This window comes from Hyperolius riggenbachi, chromosome 5 (assembly GCF_040937935.1).
Source record: "Hyperolius riggenbachi isolate aHypRig1 chromosome 5, aHypRig1.pri, whole genome shotgun sequence".
In the NCBI taxonomy this organism is placed as follows: Eukaryota; Metazoa; Chordata; class Amphibia; order Anura; family Hyperoliidae; genus Hyperolius; species Hyperolius riggenbachi.
The window spans coordinates 223,626,932-223,641,955 of NC_090650.1; the positions used below are offsets into that span (position 1 = coordinate 223,626,932).

At 42.2% G+C, this 15,024-nt stretch overlaps 2 long non-coding RNA genes across 2 annotated transcripts in view; one reads left to right on the top strand and one right to left on the bottom strand.

Moving 5' to 3' along the window:
- The window catches only part of LOC137518612 (uncharacterized), a 113,999-nt gene extending 109,614 nt beyond the window's left edge, over window positions 1-4,385 (top strand). Inside the window, exon 3 of the long non-coding RNA XR_011020860.1 lies at window positions 3,966-4,385. This is a non-coding gene — a long non-coding RNA (uncharacterized lncRNA). The remainder of the gene's footprint in view (window positions 1-3,965) is intronic.
- The window catches only part of LOC137518614 (uncharacterized), a 221,861-nt gene that overhangs the window by 74,187 nt on the left and 132,650 nt on the right, over window positions 1-15,024 (bottom strand). The gene's annotated exons all lie outside the window — the stretch shown is intronic.

The following is a 15,024-nucleotide window of genomic DNA, read 5'->3' on the forward strand; positions in this document are numbered from 1 at the left end:
TCCGAAGTTGGTAATTAAACCAAGCGACAAGGGGGGCAATGTTGTCCTTCTAAGAGAGGACTACTACCTGGGGGAAATTAGACGGCAGCTGGCAGACCCCGAGACGTATAGGAAGTTGAAATATAATCCCTTCGAAACCATTAAGAGAAATCTTAATTTGTTGCTGGATTCTGGACGCGATCAGGGGGTATTGACAAAAGATGAGTGGGAATATCTGGTGATCTCTGAATACACCATTCCAACTATTTACATTCTACCAAAAGTACACAAAAACTCTGTCAACTCCCCTGGTCGCCCCATAATTTCTGCAATTAATGGCCCCCTGGAGAGAGTCGGGAAGTTCGTTGATCTAAAGCTGAAGGACATTGTTGTCCATCTGCCCTCCTATGTACGTGATACTACTGAGGTCCTTGGAACTATCGAGGGGGTTGTGGTGCCCCCCTGCTCCCTCCTCATGGGGATCGATGTGGAGTCTTTGTACACCTCGATCCCGCATGAGAAGGGGGTCGGGGCCACACGCTTCTTCCTTCGAGATGCATATCCTGGATATCGTTGCCACAATGATTTTGTGGCTGAGTTGCTGGAATTCATCCTTGGGTTTAACTGTTTTTTGTTCGATGGTTCTTATTACCATCAAATTCGAGGTACATCCATGGGGGCGGCGTGTGCTCCTGCCTATGCTAACTTACATCTAGGTTATTGGGAACGTAAGGTGGTATACCAACATCCGCTATGGCAGGAGCACGCCCCCCTGTGGTCAAGATATATAGATGACATTATGATGGTGTGGACAGGTGGCTTGGGGGAACTTCAATCATTCCTGAGGGACCTTAATGATAACTCATTCAACATCAAGCTCACCTATGAGGTGAGTGATGTTGGAATACATTTTTTGGATCTTAGAATTGATATCCAGGGGGATGGGTTAGTCCCCTTAAGCTACCGAAAACCAACGGCTGGTAATACTGTCTTACACGCCACAAGCTGTCATCCTCAACATCAAATCAGATCTATTCCCATTGGTGAGTTCCAGCGCTTGAGAAGGAACTGTGGGTCTGATGAGACCTTCCGCAGGGAATCAAAGGAGATGTATCTCCGGTTCAGGGAGAGAGGCTACCCCCATAAAGTTTTGAAAAAGGCTCTCAAAAGAGCCTGGTCCCTTGATAGGAGCCAACTACTTTGCACTAGACGGAGGAGGGATTTAGAGATCAATGACCGGGAGAAGGGGGCCATCCTTAGGATTCCCACCCCCTATGGCAGCCACTGGGAATCTCTAAAAGAAATCTTGACAAAACATTGGCCAGTTTTGACAACCTCAGAGGATATAAAAGCCATAGTTGGTGAATACCCACACTTGGCCGCAAAAAGAGCTGTATCCCTGAGGAATCAATTGGTCCTAAGTGAATACAAAAGAAGCACTACTACTACATGGCTTGGAAAATCCATTCCCAGTGGCATGTACAGGTGTGGGGGTTGTCAGGTGTGCCCCTTGGTAGATCGAACTGCATCCTTTAGTGATTCCCTTGGCCAGAGAACCTACAGGATACAATCCTTCATTAATTGCGCAACGGAGGGAGTTGTATATATGCTCACCTGTCCTTGCGGTTTGCACGATATTGGCAAGACAACACGTCCTTTGAGGGCGAGGATAGGTGAGCATATGCGCAATGCGAAAGACGAGGAGTACACAACCCCCCTTGCGCAACACTATAAAGATTTTCATGGAGGCAGCCTACTTGGTTCAAAAGCTAAGGGAATCTACAAACTCAATATCTCCTCCCGTAGAGGTGACTTTGACAGAATCCTCAAGCAGAAGGAGTGCAGCTGGATCTTTAAGCTTCGCACCTTGGTCCCTTTGGGACACAATGTAGATTTTGGATTACAGTGCTTTCTATAATGACATGTGTCCAGCTGCGCTGTTCTGCTTGGGGTCTGTTCTGGACCTTTAATAAATAAACTAACATGCTGATAGAGGCCCTTACATTTAGCACCTCATATACTTCCCAATCTGGAGGCTGCTTGGGGATCCTATCCACCCTATGATGGAACTCACTGCAGATTATGGTTTTATAATAGATTCTGAACTGCACCTGCTAAGTGTTTACCTGCGGACCCTGTTGCGTAGTTTTACGTCATTTTCTGAGCGACACTCCTTCCCTGGAAGTCGGGTCGGCGCCCTGCGCGTCACTGCTTCACAGCGAGCCAATCCCGGCCCGCCCTGGAGGCGGAGCTAGATTGGCTTTTGAGTATTTAACTTACCTTTCAGTCATGATTAGAACACACCCTGAGGAAGCGCGCATGCGCGAAACCGGTCGGTGGGCGGAGCTTGAGGACCAGCAACCCGAGCAATACAATGTGCGCTGGGAAACCATAACGCGGAAGTGCCCGCATGGAAATGATCCCGGCATACGGAGGACACATGCACAGCGAGCGGGTTGGCATCCCGCAAACATTCATCTAACAGGCCGTTTAGTGATATCTAGACTGGACATCGCATTGCTGTTGACACAAGGAGAGGACTATACGGGTAGTATATGGAACTGTGAGTAAACGAAACACGGACTAACTGTACTGCATGGCTATGAAGGCCGTTACTGTCTGCTCACATTAAGCATCCTATGGACATTTGCAGTAACAGCTGTTTTTCCGCCGCTGCTTGCTTTCCTAACTGCTAATCTCTGTCCCTGCTACCTTTGCTGTGCTTATGCCTGGTGAACTGGCGAGTCTGCGAGTGGGACTTGCCCTGCTGTCCGGAGACTGGTCACAGCACGAGACAGGAATCTCCTGTCATATCCTAAGCTGACCTGTCCTGAATTAGCTGTCTGTTTGATTTTGAGTTAGTGAACTGTCCTCCACGGCCATAATAGGATCTCCATACTTATGTGTAAGGTGCACATTAGGAAAAGGCCCTCGCTCCTTGGACTTTTGGGTTTTATTGGTGGGTGGGTGGGTTTTCTGTGACATGTCTGACATCCAGTTCTCACATTTTACCATTTTGATAACCAAATAAAGTGAAGATTTTGTACCATTTACATAACTCTCGAGTTTTGGTTTCATCTCGCTTTGCACATCCCCCCCCTTTTTTACTTAAGTATCTGAATTTGCAGTTTTAACTTGGTTCACATTTACTTTAAATAACATTTTTCTAGAAGGAGCAGTTCTATTACTTCAACATTTAACTAAACTCACTGCAAACATTTTAACGCTTCAGAAAAAAAAATGTTTTGTAATTCTTTGTTAAGAGTTCCATTTGTAGTTAATGTAATTTAAGTATAAATGATTTCTGGAGCTGAAGGAAACATGACACCAGTGAGCAACCTGCAGTTAGTATAAATTGGTCTGATTCCAGCTCAGAGTATATTTACAGTTTCCTGTAGAGCTTAGTGGCATTCCTGTGATAGATTGCCTGGATGGGGTGATCATTTCTGCTTTATTGTTTTTTGTTTTCCCTAAGTGTCTCCTATAAAAGATGGCATAACAGTGAGACTATTTAACAATGTTTCCCAGAGGTGCAATGATTTAGGAATCTAATTCCTGCAGCTGATGAAGCATTTATAATGGGAATAAATTGTGATGACACAATTACTACAAGAATAAATTATGTTTATCCATTGGAAAGGTCAATTAGGCATTAGTGTTACAGTTTGTACCTAAATATCCATAGCTCAAGCCCATGTATGTGGAAATATACTTGTGTATAGGTCAGCTCCATGAGGCCTCATAAATTCCGCAACTTCATTGGTTCAAGGTGAAGAATTTGAAGTATAATGTGTTGTAGAAGAAAAAACATGTTATTTTTTGTGAGAACACTTCAAATTGCGTATTAATTTTAGTTCCCTGATGATACTATGGCAGCATCTATAAAGAAAAAAGGTAAACTATAACAAAACATTGACATTTCTATAAAATAAGAGCTGATTCACATGGATTTTCGAGTAACTAGTTTTCCTTGTATGTCATTCCAGAAAACTGTTATTTGCCAGGAAGTACAGCTCTGCCTATAGGAATGTTCCAATATGCACTATTGCTTATTCTCAGGGCCGGTGCTAGACTCTCTGCTGCCTGAAGTAAACTTTGGAGGATGCGCCAACATCAGTTGTCACTGCTATTGATCGAACGCAGTGATTTGCCCGATGAGGGTGCCGTAGTTCTGCCTGCAAGACCAACGACACCAGTTAGCAAAAGGAGCAGAGGGTGGCAACTGCATACTAAGCTAATACACATACATATGTGTAGCTTGTGTTTTCCTCCATTAAATGCTGCTAAAAACCATCACCCTAAACCTCCCAATCTTCATTCGGTTAAGTGGTTGTTGCTGTCTCGAGAACTACTACTATGCAGAACAACGGGCTCACGTGTGCACGGCAACAAGACACGCAGCAGAGTCATAATAGGATGACGTGAGAAGAGGAGGAAGCCAGAGCTGACCTAATGATATTTACACCGGCCAGACTGGGTGGGGGGGGGGGGTACGTTTAGAAAACTGGCCTGTAAGTGTAAGGACATCTCTAAGTATTCGCGGGTATGCTTAAATGCATACCCACAACCTCTGCTCAGAGTCCCTTTAATACTTCATGAATGCTAGCATAATATTTATTTATCTCATGTGCACACTTCTGCAATAACATTGAGCACCACTGCACCAGTCATCATCTGACTGTAAGGATTCCAAGGTTTGCCTCTGTCTGCAGTTCTGATATGCAGAGGTGGGGGTCTGGAAAAGAACCCTGGAAGATTTCTAGTTCTTTTTTTCACCCAAGTTTTCTCCTTGGTGATATGTTCACACCTTGTCAATAAAATACCTTTTAAGCCACCAGCAAGCCAGACAATACTCAAAATATTTGTATTCCTTTTCACCCATTTTTTGCTACTTTTTCAATAGCAAAGTGCTAAAATGTTGTTTTAAAGAGAAGGCTCAGGAGAAAAAGTGAATTGAATAAAGGCCTTTGTTTTTAGTGACTAGCATTTAACCTTGGGAAAATGTGTAAACAGTCTGAATATGTTAGCTGGGCAGGGGTGCTTATCTAATCTCTCCCATATTGGAGTGATCACTGATCATAGAGCACCACAAACCCCCACCTCCTATTACAGGGTGCCCCACTGGGCATGAGGTTTCCCAAAGAGCTTTGTGCCAAAAGCAGTGGTAGTGGTGGTTTGAAAGCGGAGGGGGGTCTATTTTACAACTATGTGAAGTTGGTTCCCCCTACAATAAAGCACAAATAAATCATGTTTGGTTAGTGCTATGTTTGTGCCCATTTGTACCGCACAAATAAATATATATTTTTTTTTTGCTTTTGTTTTGAAGATGATGGCAATTATTTTTTTCAGATGATGACGTCACCCAGCCCCACTACAACGGCACACAGACATGAAACCATTATGGTTGCGTAGTGATGTGTTTGTGACAATTTGTGCTGCAAAAATAATGGTTCCATTCGATATATATATATATATATATATATATATATATATATATATATATATATATATTGTACTTAGTGCTTACTATAAAGATATTCTACTGTGTGTATATATATATATACATATATATATATATGTATATATATATATATATATATATATATATATATATATATATATATATATATATATATATATATATACATTGACCCCACCATCTTGGTTGTAGATTTGTTTGAATTTGGTACAAGTTGAATAGTTTTTTTTTATAATAGGGCAATTGAAGGAAGGCCAAGAGAGCAACTGGATACCACCTGTCCACTATCTTAAATACATATGGGCGTGATTTACATTAGCTTAGAACAAGAAACAGTCCAGATGTCCTTTGGTCTTCTTCTTCTGATGTATCTTGCTCTGTCTCTTTACATGGCATCACATCTGAAGGGAATTCCCAGGGAACCCAATTTCTTCAGATTTGTAAGGACACACAGTTGCAATGACAGACAAGAATTATCATTGCAAAGACGACCTGCACTGCACTGCATAGCAAAAAGTCAGTAAACATTCATGCAGGATGGTCAAATATCAACAAAAATCTTAAGATATTGATTCCAACCCTATTCATTTGAACTGGTTCACCAATTCTTTTGAAAATATAAAATACAAGGGAGAGAGTGAGAAACAAAGCAATAAGTATTAACACCAAATGAAACGACAAGCAATGGGTCATTTCTAAATCTTATAGTATTACCGGTACTTTTAAAAAGCTTGTCGGGATATCACTATCAAGCTGTATACAATCTAACATTCTGTAATTTGTGTGTGTTCATTCTGGCTATGGACTGTAATCTGTGTGCAGTAATAGACAGACTTGTTTGTGTTTCCATGTTTCCTCCCACTCAATCAATTGTAGCCAAAGGCAACATTTGCCTTCATTACGCTGTCACCAGTCCTGTGAGTATTCCACAGCACAGCACACCAACAATTTTTATGGTATGATGGATGACTGCAGTAACCTGCCGGAGAGACCAGCATCCACGTGAAATAATCTTCAATTAGACCCTCACTGAAATGTCTCTAATCTACCTGTTAGTCTTTCTGGGCATTCCACACTATTATAAAAAGAAATGGTCATTTGAGCTAGTGGTTCTGTGAAGCAAACAAGAAATACACTTCCTGATAAAATATGCATGGAATATTTGATCTGCAGGTTAAACAAAACATTGTAGTTTCTAGCCACCTCTGGCAAAGAAGCAGCAGGGACTCACTGCCGTGTGAGGAAAGAAAAAAAACGCATTCTTTTTTCCTCAGAGTATTATTACTTAAGTTCATAAGTGTGTACTGTGGGTCTGTACAAAAGAATATCAGCTTTGTATGAAATCAGTGTCACAGAAAAATAAAGAGCTTGTTTTGTGATTGTTTTTGGCAGGAATGGTTTTGACACAAATATTTCACTGAATTCAGTGGCGTAGCAATAGGGGGTGCATAGGTTGCGACTGCACCGGGCCCTTCCGTCAGAGGGATCAAATAGGGGCCCTCCTTCATCCATCTTATTAACTTTTCATTGGTGCTATGCTGGTAATGAACACCTCTATATGTGCATTGAATAGTGGTATTCCTTAAAGGGAACCTGAACTGAGTAAAATTATGTAAACTAAACACAAGCGGTAACATCAAATGAACATTACATAGTTACCTTGTGATCAGTTCCTCTCAGAAGCTGATCATTTTCTTCTGACAATCCAATGATCCCTTCTTCCAGTTCAATGATCCCTTCCAGTTTGTCAGAACTGAAATATATCAGTTGCTGTCAGTTATAGCTGAGAGGACAACTGATGTGCCAGGTAATGTCCATGTTTCCCTATGGCTCAAGTGGGCCATATAACAGTTAAACAGTGTGCTGACCAGGAAGCTGTTATGGGGTAATGACCATTTTCAAAGTGGAGGACAGAGAATTCCCTTGATCACAATGGACAAACAGCGGGAGAGAAGAAAGAGATTGAGGAGTAGACTGCACAGGAGGTAAGTATGTAGTATTTATTTTGACTTTTAATTTTCAGTTCAGGTTTTCTTTAAAGTGACCGAGAGATGAAGAAAGATGCCGTTTTTTACTTACCTGGGCCTTCCTCCAGCCCCATAAGCATGGCTGTGTCCCTTGCCATCCTCCTACGATGTCCTGTTCAGCCGCGGTGAGCCCCAGTAAGCAGCTCAGTGACGTCAGTGGTGGACCTTCTGCGCATGCCTTGTGCATACCTCTTAGGCTAGGGTTACGCATATTAAAATTTGTGTGCAATTGTGGAATTGCGTAAAACAGCGTGAATTTTCTGTGTTTAAAAATCAAACGTCAGGTCTGCTTTATTTGTATGCAATTTATGTTTTAATGCAATTGGAATGCAGAAATTGTGTTTTGCATGAAAATTTGCACACAGTTTTACAGTTGAGATGTATTTCATGTAAATTAGCTTAATTGATATTAATGGAAAAACGAATGTGAACTTTTGCATACAAACGCATATAAAAATCACACGAATGTTTGTTCAAAAAGGAATACAAAACTTTAAAGCAGAAGCCTCACACTGAGGCGCTGTTTGTTTTTCCAGCACTTTGCTGCTGTGTCAATGTAACTGTACTGTATGTGATCATTCTCATTCGTTGTGATATGTGTAAAATTGTAAATGCACCGCATGCAGCATTTTTTGAGTGATCATGATGTATGATGCCAAAAAAAAATCGTATTGGAAAATCACAATCGATTGGCAACTGCATTTTCCAGTGTGGGGAAAAAAAAGCACAGCAGCCATTCCCTTGTCATCATCCTTTTAACCTCCATAGCTTTAAGGACAAGTCTGACTCATCCTAAAAAAAAAAAGCTAATAGCGTTAAGGACGAGTCAGGCTCATCCAGTAATTGCAATTACTCATCTGCGGCATAGCTGGCGTGCGCCATCCCTCGCCAGCACCTCGTGGCTTCCCTGTGTGTGGATTCCCCTCTTCTAAGCGGGCTTCCCAGTGACGATCTCCTCTTCTCCCTTTTTCATCCGCTTCCTGTCCCTTGGTGATCGCGTCCCCTGGCGTGTCCCTCTGATAACGCTGCATGCGCCCCCTTGTGTCGGACACACGCAGTGTCATCAATTCAGACGGCAGATTCACATTTTTTGTATTGAATCCAATACAAACATCTGTATTGGATTTAACCACTTCAGGATTCGGCGTACGCTTAACTACGCCCCTGAATCCTGAAGTGGATTGCATGGAAACGGCCGCTCGTATGAGCGGCCTTTCCATGTCAGTTCACGGAGGGTGTCTCCGTGAACACCCTGCGAGCCGCCGATCGTGGCTCGCAGGGTAAATGTAAACACACGGGGAAGATCTTCCCCGGTGTTTACATGTATACGGCGCTGCTGCGCAGCAGCGCCGTGGCGGAGATCGGCGATCCCCGGCCTCTGATTGGCCGGGGACCGCCGGCACCTGATAGGCTGAAGCCTATCCCATCAGGCGCAGGACGGAATTCCGTCCTGCGCCGCTCACAGGGGGAGGTAGAGGGAGGGAAGGGGAAGGCGGCCAGGAAGCGCTGCGGAGGGGGGCTTTGAAGTGAGCCCCCCCGCAAGCGCAAGCAGCCGGCGGCGATCAGACCCCCCAGCAGGACATCCCCCTAGTGGGGAAAAAAGGGGGTAAGTCTGATCGGCCTGGCTGCTAGCTGATCGGTGCTGCGGGCTGGAGAGCCCACGCAGCACCGATCAGCAAAACCACCCGGTATCCGGAAGTGGTTAATATACAAAAATGTAAGTGAAAAAATAATAATAATAATAAATAAAATAAGTGCTTTTTTAATATTGTATGCATATGCATGCTTGCAACTTGCAAGCGGTCCACAAATATGCTTACAATATAAAGAAGCGCTGAAAAAATTGTACTGCTTTTGGTACAAAAATTGCAGGAATATTGAACGCCGGGGAGGTAAAAGCACCAATTGAAAAATGATTTTTCAAAAAGACAATGATGATGCCAGGTCTAACATTTTCATAAAACATGCATATAGTATCCCCCCACAAAGACCATGCCTAACTATATATATATATATATATATATATATATATATATATATATATATATATATATATATATATATATATATACTGTATACACACACACATATAGGTGTGTTGGTATACAGATCCCTTGCTTCCTGGAAAGATGCTTCCCCCACGCCATACACACACAACCACAAACAGCCAATCAGACTTCACCCATTCACATCAATGGAAAAATGTAAAATGCTACCGTTCTCACAGTAATAAATCCAGACTACCCAAACTTGGCGCAGTTGGTCACTTAGTCACTGAACTTACAAATTTAGTGAAAGTAGGCAGAGCATAAAACAGCCAATCAAATTTCAGCCATAAATTTTAAAGGGAGCCTGAGCAGTGCCAGAAATTAAAAGATTACACCAATCGGGATCATCATATATAATACTCCTCTGGTGAGGTTTAGTCAAACTATCTGACAATTCCTCTGGTAGTTCTCTCCAGCCCCTCTGGTGAGATCTACCCTCTACTGTTACACCAAACACCATTGTCACTACAGCTCTGCCTTCTATACTTGCATTATTGGTGATACTGCAGATCACCACATAATCAGGTATAGAGTCTGTATTATTGGTGATTCTGCAGATCACACAATAATCAGACGTCTGTGTCGCTACACCAATACGTTTTACTATCGTTACACACTTACCTGGGGCTTTTTCCAGCCCACCGTAGGTGGCGAGGTCCCCCGGCGTCCTCCTGGCCCCTCTCCGTATGCCTCCGCCGGCCCCCGTTAGCGGCTTCGCATTATCACGCCGGCCGCAGTGATGACGCGAAGCGGCCGGCGTGATGAGGATGAGCGTCAGGGACCAGGAAGAGCCGGTGTGACACCCGGCCCGGGTGTCTCCGGTAACGGGGGCCAGCGGAGGCATACGGAAAGGAGCCAGGAGGACTCCAGGGGACCTCGACGCCTACGGTGGGCTGGAAAAAGCCCCAAGTAAGTGTAATCTTTTCATTTCTGGCACTGCTCAGGGTCCCTTTAAAGGGGAAAATGTAAACTGCAGTCATTATTAGACTGTTAATTGCAGGATTCTCAAACCTGGCACTGTTGGTTACTGATTGACTGGGATTTATATTCAGGAAAGTGGGTGTGGCCTACAACAGCTGACCAAAATCACCTATTGATTTTCAAGTGGAATATTTAAATTAGTGCCATTCTTACACTGTTAATAGCAGAGGCCTCAAACCTGGTACAATCAGTCATTGGGTGACTGGGGTTCAAATTCAGAAAATCGGGTGGAGCCACAAACAGCCAATCAGATTTGTTTGATTTATTTCAATGGGAAAATTTAAACTTCTTCTATTCCCACATTATTGATGCCAAGGACTGCAAAGTTCACAACCTTGGTCACTGTGACTATGTGGCCAGACCCAATAACAACCAAATACATATCTGAGCAATGCTGGGTCTACAGCTAGTTGACAATACATCACACAGTGTCTTCTATATGAAATGGTGTGAAATGTGTTTGTGGATGCCATAACAATCAGTGTATTTTTTTTACTTATCCTAAAACTCTAATTAAAAAGCAACTGAAATCTGATTGGCTGCTATGAGAGCACTCATTTGTTTTGCAAACAATTTTGCAAAGAAACCCCATAGTGTTCGTAGGTAACTAAATACATTTGCACAATTACAAATAATGTACCTCACATTAGAGAATGTATAACATTTTCCGCAGCTGTAGTCCACTAATTAGGTTTATCTGATAATTTATACAATATCTGTTAGGAGATTCCCAGATGACTGTGTTTATAGTCATCTGCTTCTTAATAAGGTGGGATAATACCATCCCTTAAACATTGTGGTGCTCATTAGAGCCTAGTTATTGACAGAGGTCCCTTGGCAGCCTAATAACTTTGAACAGGAAAGATGTGCAGTCGAGAATCTAGGTGTTTTTCCCAGTTAATCAAATATTCTCAATTCTTTATGAATTTGCACGGATCCTTTTATTTGAAGAAAAAAAAATATTGCCAGCTTTCTTTGTCTAGATCAGCTTAGTACTCATATTATGTCCTTCCATTACATCCCCACATGGCAGCACTATGGTAGGGCTTCACCCACCTCCTCCTCTCAGGAATGGACTACAGTAACAGCGCAAACAAAAGGTTACAAATGATTTGCATTATTCCTACTGAAATATAAAGAAAGGCTTCAAAGCTCGTGCAACTGATACCATACTACTAAATGAATCATATATAATAATATATATAAAGTGTGTTTTGTTTGGCAAGCTTCACTAGTGCAACTATCTTGGTTATTTAAAAAGAACAAAATTATTTATTATTTTGCTATCCTTAGCTTCCCGTCTTCCAGAGAAGCTAATGAGCTTGAGAGAATATTTTGCTCAGCACTAATTTTTGAGGTAAAGGAGGAATTCAATTTTATATGTCAAAGAATGTTTTTATGCCACAAGTAGAGAGCCTGCGCACAGGTACTAATGGTATTAATTCAACTCTTTCATGAAAATCTTAAACTGTCACCCAGAAAAACAATGGATCATCATTATGCGCTATTCAAGTCAAAAAGCATAGCTATCAAACTAACAAAAAGATACTTAGTTATCTAGGTAAAAAAGACATACCCATCAACCTCAATCTTCCCAGAGATCAATGTATCATCTTCCTACGCTTAGAAATCACAACTACGGACACCATTCAAAGTAAGGAACACATTCAGGATGATTTCAAATGCAAAGATAAACTTGCCATAGCTATTTACTGTAGTAAAATAGCTTAGATCTTAATCACTCGTATTCGGAATAATCCTTTCTAGATTGGTGGTAAAATCTCCTTTCCTCCATATGCAGTTCATGTCCTCTTGTCCTTTGTACAGATGTAAGAACAAAAAAGGACAATTTTCAAGCTTACACATTGCCCTTGGGTATATTTATACAGATTACTTTCACTTTGTCTTTTTCCCCAACTAAGAAAGCTCAGTTTTTATTTTTAAATTTTAGTAACCAACATTTTTAAATGTTATCCTCCTTTATCTACTTATAACATTTCAGCTTTACTTTTTCAATAAACTTTGAAACTATTTATTGTGCTTTTATTCTGCAGTACAAAAATATCCATGGAAAAAAAGGTGTTGTATTTGAACTTGGAAATGTGAAATTCCAAATCAAAACTAGAAGCAAGACATCATGTAGCAGTAAAAGGAAATAACTTTTTTTCTCTTTTGTTAAAAGCCAACATCAGTGTTTTATTTATTGAAAAGTGTAAGTCTTCAGTTTTGAGTGTTAAACACAATTTTCTTTATACCTTTACTCATGCCTGAAGACAGGGAGATTTGTGAAGAACTCTGTACCCATTATCTGGACCAGAGGAGTTTTCCCTCATCCTCTTGCAAAGGCACCCACTTAATCCTTAGTGCTCTAGTTGTTGTTTGAATGATTTAGGGGAGCTGCATGCTCACTGGCTCTCCTCCTTCTCTTCACAAGGCCATAAAAGTAGGAGTGAGGCATGTTAACCTATAGCGATGCAATAAAAGGAGGATAAGGCATGGTTTGCACACTGATAAAAGTGCATACAATGGTTCCTTTTAACATAAATTTTAAGTAGAGAAGCACTTATGGTACATGGCAACAACATTGCTAGGTTAAGCATTTACAGTTACCGTATCTTGTGCAAAGCTTTACTTATGTGTTAATACTGATGAATCTAAAGATAAGCATCCATCTTAAAATCTGAGAAAAAAGATGCTTTAAAGAGACTCCGTAACAAAAATTGCATCCTGTTTTTTATCATCCTACATGTTCCAAAAGCTATTCTAATGTGTTCTGGCTAACTGCAGCACTTTCTACTATGACAGTCTCTGTAATAAATCAATGTATCTTTCCCCTGTCAGACTTGTCGGCCTGTGTCTGGAAGGCTGCCAAGTTCTTCAGTGTTGTGGTTCTGCTATGAACTCATCCTTTCTGGCCCCTCTATGCACACTGCCTGTGTGTTATTTAGATAAGAGAGAAGAGAGAAGCTGCTCTAATCAGCTGGATAAATCGTCCTCTGAGCTGGCTGGGCTTTCACATACTGAGGAATTACAAACAAGGGCAAAGCTGTTTGCAAGAAGAAAAGAGCAGCCTGAAACTTCAGTGCATGGGGGAAAGAAACACACAAATGATCTCTTGAGATTCAAAAGGAATGCTGTATACAGCCTGCTTATGTATGGATGTATTTTCTATGTGTGGACATACTGTACATCAACCTACTTCCTGGTTTGGTGGCCATTTTGTTTGTTTACAAACAAACTTTTTAAGACTGTTTTTAACCACTTTTAATGCGGCGAGGAGCGGCGAAATTGTGACAGAGGGTAATAGGAGATGTCCCCTAACGCACTGGTATGTTTACTTTTGAGCGATTTTAACAATACAGATTCTCTTTAAAAGACTCAAAATGATTCATAAGCCAACACCTGGTTACTTACATATACATCTTCAATGTTAGGATTTTGTTTTCCTATCCCACTTATTCCTGCATATTTACTTCTTGTTCCTGGGTCCCCTCTAGTGTTAACAGTGCCCCCCGTGATGTAGAGGGTGCTGTTACAAGTAGACAGGACCCAAGACCAGGAAGTTAAAATGGGTGCAAGTAGCTGCTGCTCTCTGGTTACCTAAAGGGGGTCTCTCTGGCTACCGTACCTACAGGGGTCGCTCTCTCTGGCTACCTCCAGGGGTGAGGGGTCTGACTGGTCTGACTGGGGTGGTGGCTCCCTGGCTATCTAAATGAGGTCCCACTGGCTCCTAACAGGGTTGGGGGGCTCTCTGGCTCTTTAAAGGGGGGGGGGGAGCTCTCTGGCTACCCAAAGGGGATTTCACTGGCTCTCTGGGGGGGGGGGGGGGGGTGTACACCCCCCTTTAGACAGCCAGAGAGCCGCTCCTGTTTCGTTAGCCAGAGGAGGAGGGGCACATGCAGAGTGCAACATTGTAATAACTCACCTACTTGCAGCTACACCGGCCGCATATTAACTTCCTGGTCTTGGGTCCCGTCTAATGGTAACTGCTCCCCCTACATCACAGGGGGTGCTGTTACCATTAGCTAATACTAACAAGCATACATAAAGTCTTAGCCAGTACTGATTAAAGTTGGTAGGAAGATCTCCCAAATATGGGGACCCTTTGACCCATTCGCAACAATGAAATTAAATGCATTTGATTATTCAAAGGTATGAACAACAAAATGATTATGGTTGAGTACCTAATGCAGAAAAGATAGAAGAAAGAGAAAGGATGAAAAAGAAGAAAAAAGTAAGAAAGAAGTCTCACCCCCCCCCCCCCCCCTTAATAGCGTGTCCAGAAGGCCCTGATCCTGGTCCCCGAAACGCCACTCAGTCAGGGGCAACGTTTCCATAGACGTAAAGGGGGCAATTGCCCCAGAACCTGTAGGAGCCCTGAAGGTGTGTGTCCACCCCTTCAGTTATGGTGACCCCATACATGCCTACATCTGGCTTAAATGGGACTTTCTGTGAATATACAGTAATGACTCGTTGAGAGAGTTGATAGCCATCCAAAAGGGCTGAATTG